This window comes from Carlito syrichta, unplaced genomic scaffold (genome assembly GCF_000164805.1).
Source record: "Carlito syrichta isolate Samal-C Ts95f unplaced genomic scaffold, Tarsius_syrichta-2.0.1 Scaffold106261, whole genome shotgun sequence".
Classification (NCBI taxonomy): domain Eukaryota; kingdom Metazoa; phylum Chordata; class Mammalia; order Primates; family Tarsiidae; genus Carlito; species Carlito syrichta.
In genome coordinates this window covers 114,289-123,613 of record NW_007050357.1, presented here as the reverse complement: position 1 = coordinate 123,613, position 9,325 = coordinate 114,289, and the positions used below count along the sequence as shown (strand labels likewise).

Below are 9,325 nucleotides of genomic sequence, written 5' to 3'. Positions count from 1 at the left end.
TTCTTACAACAAGCGCTCACAGATAACCAAGGCTGCTACATCTGCTTGTGTCCTGATGTCGAGTGTCTGACGGGCTCACACACTGGCATCCAGCAGCCCTCCCTCTAAAGGGAAAGAGAGACGTGGCATTCACTAATTACTTACTTTGTGGCCAAACCACTTTTTATTTCTCACGGCAAATCTGTGAGGTTGGCATTACAGGGATCTTTCCCCTGTGCTGCGGATGGGACAGAAGCTCAGAGAAATTGAGCAACTTGCCCAAGTTCCTTACATGAGCACCTTAGAAGCCTTACACAAACATGATCTCTTCTGGTCAGTTTCATACAGTGAGGTTGAGGTTTTAAACCCAGGCCTGTCTGACCCCGGGGCCATTGCTGTGCCAGGTTGTCGCATGGACCCACAGAGGCTGGAGGAATGCCACAGGGTTTTAGAGGAGCGCCAAAAACATCGTGGGAAAGAAAACACTGTTTGAGAAAAGGCTGATTGTCATATTCGAGCCCCCGGAAACTCCCAAAAGGCAGGTCTCCAGAGGGCCTTTCAGGAGCAGCCTGGGTGCCCAGGAGTGTTCTCGGTACCTAAGAGGGCAGAAACAACCAGGTCTTCCCAGCGTAGAGAAGTGCAGAAGCAGCGGCCACGTGCCAGTGGCCGCGTGTAGACGAACGGGGCAGGAACAGCGATGCGTGCCAAGTCTTTCGGGTGTAGATGAACAGGGCAAGAGACTCGACCACGTGTCAGGTCTTCCTGGTCAGACAAATGGGCAGGAGCCGAAGCCACGTGCCAGGTTTTCCCGGTGTAGATGAACGGGGCAGGAGCAGTGGCCACGTGCCAGGTCTTCCTGGTACACACAAATGACACAAGAGCTGCAGCCGCGTGCGCCCCAAAGCCACCTGCCCTCTTGTGGCCTGTGGCCCTAGTGTTTCTAGTTATCCAAATCAGCCTTCACAGTGACTTATCCCACTGGCAGTCACTTTTTAAACAGGTTGCCAGGTGGTGGCAAGTCCGTTGTGGCTGCAGCTTCCCCTTGTCTGTGGTGGCACCCCCACACAGCTGAGACCTGTGAGCAGATCCTGATCCGCCCCTGAACAAGTCTTCTTCTTGCTGGTGGCTCCCTGCACCCAGCCCATGGCTGCTAGGGCTGTGGTCCCACCGCACAGCCCCGAGGATCCCAAGCCTTGGCTCTGAGAAGCTTCCAGATTTCAAAAGCAAACCTAGAAAGTGACCCCTGGCTCCCCAGGTGTGAGGGCCGAGAACTGGAGAGCTTCATTTATGTTTTTGGAGGCCATTTCCTCAAAGTGGTGGCTTCTGAGGAACCATCAGATGCAAGAGCTCTGCTTTAGAACAATACACATGGAAGAAGAAAATAAAAGTAGCCTGGAACTGGATTTCACACACAGGCCGAATGGTGATGACCATTACATTATTGTCTAGCGCCACCTGGTGTTAAAGCAGGAGCCTACAACCAATGCTTGATCCCGAATTGAGGTTGTTGGTGAGAGAAGGAAGCTTAGAGGTCATTGGGCCAGCTACCTCCCTTGATAGATTAGACGTTTATGCAGGATTTAGAATCAGGACTGAATCTGTATTTCTTGAATTCCAGTCTCCTCAATTTTCCAACGTCGCCACTGCCTCCCGAGTCTCCAAAGGAATTGGGCCAGAGTGGTGCCGCCTTGGGAAGAAGACAGAAAAACAAACAACACACACACACACACACACACACACACACACACACACACACACAGTACTAGCACCCAGCACCTATCGATGCCTCACTACAAGCCAGGGATGTGCCAAGTGCCTTTGCAAACACGACCTCCTTTACTCCTCAGATGCAGTCTGCTTTCACTCCTTCACAAAGACTCAGAGGCCTGCAACTCACCTTGGACCTGCGTCTGTGTTAACACCGGGACCTGCTCATTTCGGATGTCTCCGTGATCAGTGTGGATTGACACACGAACCACTCGGCAGTGGCGATCGGCCCAGACCCCGAAAACTGAAGGGAAAAGAGAGGAGCTCATTAAGGCTACGTTGTGTCATTTGTTCACAATCACTGTTTCCTGCCTAGCCCCTGCCCCCACTGACTCTGGGCATGGCCAGTTCCACTGTCTTTGGCCGGTAGGACTTGAGCCGACTTGATACGGGCATCCCGTGGCCAGAAGCTTTAAGGGCTGTGGTCGGGTGAGGCCCACTTCAGCCTCGACCTCCCCGAGAACCAGCCCTGGCCTCCGGACTGAGACACATAAGGGGCCGAGCCAAGGGCAGCCTGCAGTTCTCAGGAAACACGAGCAAGAAATACAGACTTGTTTTTCATGCCCCTGAGAACTTGGTGCTTGATGCTGCAGCAGAACTGACCGACACTGGGTTCGAACACAAAGTCCAACCAGGCCTCTTTAGAAGCTCTCTGTGAAAAGGGACACTGCTTCCAGGTAATGTCTAATTGAACCGACTTGGAAACCTACTGTGTGCTCGATCTTGAGCCTCTGAGGCTCTCGTCTCCGTTAAAACTTTGCTTATTCACTTCTTACAGACACCTGTCCTGGTTCCCAACCTAATCCTGCAACCTGCCTCTCTGGCTCTGTCTCCTCAGCGCTTTTGATTCCCTTCACCTGGGTCTGCTTTTCTCTTTCTAACAGCACCTGTCACCTTCTAAAATGTTCTACAATAAACTTATTGATCACATTGACAGTTTAAGTGTCTCTAAACTGTAAGAGGCAAGGGTTTGTCTTTGTTACATTGTTACCCTGAAACAGTGCTCGGCACATAGTAGGCGCTAGAAGGGATTTATTTTTTAAAAAGTATTTTCAGATAAATGAATGAGAATGTGAAAACGCATGTGAAGGAGCGGCAGCCGCTGTATTTTGCTAACGTGACCAGTAGAGGTCGTAGATGAGTTCTTCAAACGTCCTGGGCTTGTGGCTGCTGTGAAGTCTGTGTTTGCAGAAGGATCTGTTCCTTTGGAAGTCCCTGGGATCAGTGTGGATTGCCCCGTGAACAATTTGGTGGTGGCGGTTAGCGGAGACCCTGAAAACTGCTGAAACGTACAAATAGGTGAAGCCTCAGATTAGCCTGCCCTTCACCTCTGACCTGGCCTTCAGAGCCAAGCACGTGCATGTGCACGCGAGTGCACACGCGTGTGCACACACACACAAAGCAAAAAGTAAATAGGACGCAAGATAGTGCAGAAGGTGTTGGCCTTGAGGTTATGTCTATAGGTTGAAGTTGTGTAAATTCCTTGCCAATGAAAGTTAAATTCAGCCAGACAGAGAAGAAAGCGAACGATTATTTTCAATTGCAAGTTATTTGCCTAGATCAATAACACCTCCTTCCCCAAGTCCACGCACGCACACAGCTAAAATCTGTTGGCAAAAGCACACTTGTCTGGCCTTTAGCTCTCCCCCTTTCCAACAAAAAATAGCAAACCAAGAGTTATAAACTACGATTTTGCCTGAGTGTGGTTTATTCTCCCTGGCTCAGTTGCTCACGCCCAGAGTCACCGTGTGTAACCACAGACAGGGCTGTATAGAGGGTGGTGACTCGGAGTGGAAGTGACTCTTGTGCTTTGGACTGCATATTAGTTCTGATCAACCGATTAGTCCAAGGGTAAGTGTTTGAGAAGGAAGGGAAGTTACTTTCGTTGGCTTGCCCCCCACACATCGGGCCCTGTGATAACTGCTGTCCACATACCTTCCTCACTGATGTCAGGAACAGCATCTGGAACTTTGCAGAAGCCCAGTCACTGTGGAACGAACAAGTGGCCAGTAAATGGTGGTTAGGAAGATGGTGAGACGACTGGGAGCGGGGGGGTGGTGAGGCATGGAACTGCGGAGTGGAGACGTAAACTCAAGATCATGGCAAAACATCTGAAGTTCATTGCCAGGACTGTGATGGTCCAGGAAGGGAATGTGGAAGGGGCATACAGGACTCTAAACAGAATCCTGACCACGGATGGCCTCATGGGGGACATTAAGCATCGGCGGCACTATGAGAAGCCATGCCACCGGCGACAGAGGGAAAGCTACGAAACCTGCTGGCGAATCTACAACATGGAAATGGCTCGCAAGATCAACTTCTTGATTCGAAAAAGTCGGGCGGATCCGTGGCAGCGATGTTGATGCCTGTGGATAGGACACCCGGTGTGGAAACCCTCATCCAGCTCGTGTCTCCATCTCTTCTTTCTATAGCTCTGTTTTCTGTTACCTTTCTCTGCAGTAAACTCAATTACATGTATGCAAGAAGGCTTCCACATATAGAAGCAATCCATTAGTCAGCAATGGAACCCCTCGTTTATTAAGTGAGAGAAGAAACTGAATCTGACTGGGTGCAGTGACTCATGTATATAATCCCAGCACTTTGGGAGGCGGAGGTGAGAGGACTGCCTGAGCGCAGGGCTTTGAGACCAGCATGGGCAACTTGGCAAGACTTCTTCTCTACAATAAATAATGAGCCAAGCATGGTGGCGGGCACCTGTAGTTTCAACTACTTGGAAGACTGAGGCGGAAGGATCACCTGAGCCCAGCAAGTTGAGGCTGAGGTGGCCATGATCATGCCACTGTCCTTCAGCCTGGATGACAGAGTGAGACTCCAACTCAGAAAACAAAAACCAAAAAATTGAGTCTGAAAGTAGTCTAAGAGTAGAGTGTCGTTTGCCAGGGGCCGAGGGAGGGAATAACGAAGTTATTGTTTAATGGGTACAGAGGTTAATTTTGGGAAGATGAGAAGGGTCTGGAGGTGGGTGGTGATGGTGGTTGCATACAAAAGTGAACTTACTGTACTTAATGCCACTGAACTGTACACTTAAATGATGAAGGTGGTAAGTTGTATGTATATTTTATTACAATAAAAATTTTTCTTTTAAGCCTAAAAATGTTTAAAAAAGGAAGATGGATCTGTTTCTTTGGGTTTGGTTGGCTTGTTGTATTTCCTTAGGTTATGTTCCGTGTTCGCCACTCATGACTGGTGTCCATTTCCTGGGCACTAAAGAGTATACATAGAATGTGGTCCCTGCCACAAGACCCTGAAGACCGGGCATGTGTGGAGACTGGGAGAGGGCATGTGAATTCTGGTCTTGCTGCGGGAATTCACCTTTCTTTTTCATTCTATACATTAAAAAGAACAATGACATAATTCCTAACTTTTCTACTTCACAACATGATATGAGATAAATGTGTTTTGGCTGGGCATGGTGGCTCATGCCTGTAATCCCACCATTTTGGGAGGCCAAGACAGGAGGATCGCTTCAATCCAGGAGTTGCAGACCAGCCTGGGCAACATAGCAAGACCTCATCTCTACAAAACCTAGGAAAATTTGCTGGATGTGGAGGTGGGAGATCACTTGAGCCCAAGAGGTTGAGGCTGCATGAGCTATGATCACATCATGTACCTTGTCTCAAAAAAAAAAAAGGAAAGAAAAAGAAGATGATGCCATGTTTGAAAGGCTCTCAAGTTATTACATAGGGAAGTTAGTAAATGGGAGTTTGATGGGAAATTTTTTATAAGGCCTGTTGAGGGGAGAGTGTGACTGTCACAAACTTTACCCTGACCTGAATGGCCTTACCACATGGATAGATGAGCAGAATACCACCACCATCTCAGATCAGGCACTGCCAGCCTGATGCTGCCTCTGTGGACGTGTGAATTTTCAGACTGCAGCTCACCCTCCCAGCCCAGCCCAGCCCTGGTATTGGGTGTCAACAGGTGATGGTTTCCTTGAACTCAGTGTAGGTAAAGACCCGATCACATAGTTTTGCCTCTTGGAAATTGCTCCCAGATAAATGCAAGGGTTTGTTCTCTCATGGGCTGGTATGAAAGAGAATGTGCCTGTCCTCAAAAATGTTTTAAGTGTGGGACAGGAGGATGGCAGACTGGGGAAGGCTGCCACTGGATGGTCACCATTGGAAGAGTTCCCGGTATGAGTTTGTGGAAGTCCAGCGCAGTGGCTCATGCCTGTAATCCCAGCATCTGGGGAAGCGGAGGCGGGAGGATTGCCTGAACCCAGGGGTTCAAGACCAGCCTGGGCAACTTGGTGAGACCTCATCTGTACAATAAGTCAAAAAAATTAGCTGGATGGGGTGGCGCACGCCTGTGGTTCCAGCTACTTGGAAGGCTGAAGTGGAAGAATCACCTGAGCCCAGCAGGTTGAGACTGCGGTGGCTGTGAGCGTGCCACTGCACTCCAGCCTTGGCGACAGTGAGACTCCAGCTCAAAAAAAAAAGTCTGTGGGTGTTCATTCTCACTGTCAGAGGTAAATGGGATTTCTTTCTTTCTCTCCTCTTTTCTTTCTCTACCAGTGCTTAGAGTCAAGTTGTCTGTTAGGCACATACAACATAAATTGCAGGCAAGATCATCACACAGAATGTAAAGATGCCAAGGATGCATGAACAAATTAGGGATGTCTTAGTCAAGCCCAAACAAACATGTACCTGATAATGGCTTTGGCTGAAGTATATTTTTCTATTTTATAGCGTGTTCACATTTGCCAGTGGTTAGCAAAGATTAGACTTGCCAAACTTTAATGTGGTACAAATGCCATGTTCAAGGCTAAGTAAGTGGACTATTACAGGCTCTGGCAAATCAAAAACATTATCAACAGCTGTGGTTTTCAAGTACTCTGTGAGACTGGAATAATAATGTCATGTGCATTTCGAGTTGATGTTGATTCTCCCATTTAAAAATAGAACTTATGGTCATCGGTAGCATGGTGTTATCATCGCAGTCAACTTCTGATTTGCAGTGCTAGTGACCAGAAGGCAAAAGTTAGTTGAGTCCCTAATTAATTAACTAAGGATTTAGTGAGGTGACTATTATGTTTAGGATCAAGTACTTGATGCTAACTGTAGTCCATCACTTCATACTCCTCTCCATCCATATTTTGCCAGAATTGCCGTGTTAATTTGAATTTCACTTGTTTCCATTTATCATCTCTAGTGGACACATCTTTAGGAATGAAAAGGTCAAAAGGAAGGATAACAAGGAAAAACAGTGACTCTAAACTGTTAAACAAGTGGCCTCTGTATATCAATTGCAGGTCTGACTACTTAATGTCAAAAGCCATTTGAAAAGTGACAGAAGATTAATATTTTGTTTTATCTAGTGACCTGAATTGATAAAGTCTTATCAAGACTATATGATCCTGATGATTTTAAAAATCAATATCTTGGTTTTTTCATTTTCTATTTTAGTTGCTATAATTACAATTCTGAACAATCAATTGCAAATTGCCTCCTCATTAAAGCTGGAAAAAAATGACCTGTCAGGAATTATCTAAAGTTCAGATTTTCTGCACAGGGTCAGAATTTACTCTGTTCTTCTAAAAAGCAGTCCCAAGGGATTACATGTTGCATTTGGTGCTGATGTTGGTTTCTGCTGCCCTCACGAAGACCTGAACATTACATGATTCACCTGGTTTACTTCATAAAAACAACTGGGGAGAAGTTGCTATGAATCTCAGGACACTGAATTGGCTAAGAACTTATAAATCTGAATTATTAATGTACTAATTGTGCACTTTAAAAAATGTGACTTTGTTAGTTTCAAATATTTGAGTAACACACTTGATAGTTATAAAGTTGACCTGTCATCAACATTGTTGCCTAGTAAATGTCCTTTGAGGATGTTATTAATACAAATATAAGACTTGATCAAAGATTTACAAATCTAAGTTCCTACAGGGTCTAAGTGTTCAACTCATCATAGGTCTTCTAGAGTCCAATAACGTAATTGACTCTATACATGTTTTGTAATTAAAATGAAACAATGTTACAAAGACCTACTTAACTATTTCAGTACTTTATCCAGTCTTCTCTAATCAGTTTAGCACATTAACTTGTATAGTTGATGAAGAAAGTGTTTACTAAGAAAGTTAAATTTTAGGAAATTGTTCTAAATTTGAAATTTAGGTCAAATTATTAATAACAAGAAAACCTTATATTTGTATCTTCCTTACTGTAAATAAAACACTTTCATATACTATAATGTTCCTTACTTTTCTTTTGGTAGCATTTTTCTTTTCTTTTTTTTGAGTTGCTGTCTCATTCCTTTGCCCAGGCTGGAGTGCAGTGGCACGCACACTCACGGCCACCCCATCATCGACCTGCTGGGATCCAGTGATTCTTCCACCTCAGCCTTCCAAGTAGCCAGAACTACAGGCACGCTACCATGCCTGGCTAACTTTTTTTTTTTTTTTTTTTAGAGATGAGGTCTCGCCAAGTTGCCCAGGCTGGTCTTGCACCCATGGGCTCAGGCAATTCACTCACCCCAGCCTCCCAAAGTGCTGGGATTATAGGCTGAGCCACTGAGCCCGGTGGTAGCATTCTTCTTATAGTGGTTTGCTCTGCCTTATAATTCCTCTGATGGAAACTGTCTTAGTCCATTTTCTGCCACTACAACAATATCACAGACTGAGCAATTTATGAAGAAAAGAATTTATTTAGCTTATGGTTCTGGAGGCAGGGAAGTCCAAGGGAATGGTGCCGGCATCTTGTGAGGACCTTCTGATTGTGTCATCTGATGGCAGAAAGTAGAGAGCCAAGTGACAATTGTAAGTGATGGAGAGAGAGAGGGGCTAAACCTGTCCTCTTGTCAGGAGCCCCCTCCTGTATAACTACCCACTCCTACAATAGCAGCTTTTATCCACCGTGAGGGCAGAGTCCTCATGACCTAATCACTGCTGCAAGGTCCCACCCCTCAATAGCTACATTAGCAATTAAATTGCAATGTGAGTTTTGGAGGGGAACATTCATACAATAGCAGAACCTTAACACACAGTTCATATTGGGGAAGGCATTTAGGAAAAAACTTGAACAGACCACAAAAACATTAGATATCTGAAAGCAAATGAAATGACTTTGTGGTGCTTAACACTATTAGGATTTAGTTGTTTGGTTTAGCCTAATTTCCTAACAAAATAGACATTTTTCTCAAAGGGACAACAGTGATGTAAGCATTTGTAAGGCAACAGTTCACTCTGTTACAAATAGATACCTCCACTTTGTGTCAACATGTCACTAAAAAGTATTACTAGCTGCTTCCACTAACTCACAGTAGCTTCATTAAAAGTAAATGAGAAAAAGAAACCTTGAAAATATCAGGCCAGGATGCATTTGATTGTCACAAAGCATTGCTCTAAAGAGATAGAGCTGGCCAGGCTCAGTGGCTCAGCCTGTAATCCCAGCACTTTGGGAGGCCGAGGTGAGTGGATTGCCTGAGATTACGGGTTTGAGACCTCATCTCTACAGTAAATAAAATATTAGCGGGGCATGGTAGCGCGTGCCTGTAGTTTCGGTTACTTGGAAGGCTTAGGCAGAAAGTTTGCCAGACGGAGCCTAGCAGG

General features: G+C 45.7%; 1 pseudogene; it reads left to right on the top strand.

The window, feature by feature from the left end:
* The first annotated feature begins 3,822 nt into the window (after window positions 1-3,822).
* On the top strand, window positions 3,823-4,258 carry LOC103269308 (annotated as a pseudogene).
* Window positions 4,259-9,325: the final 5,067 nt, after the last annotated feature.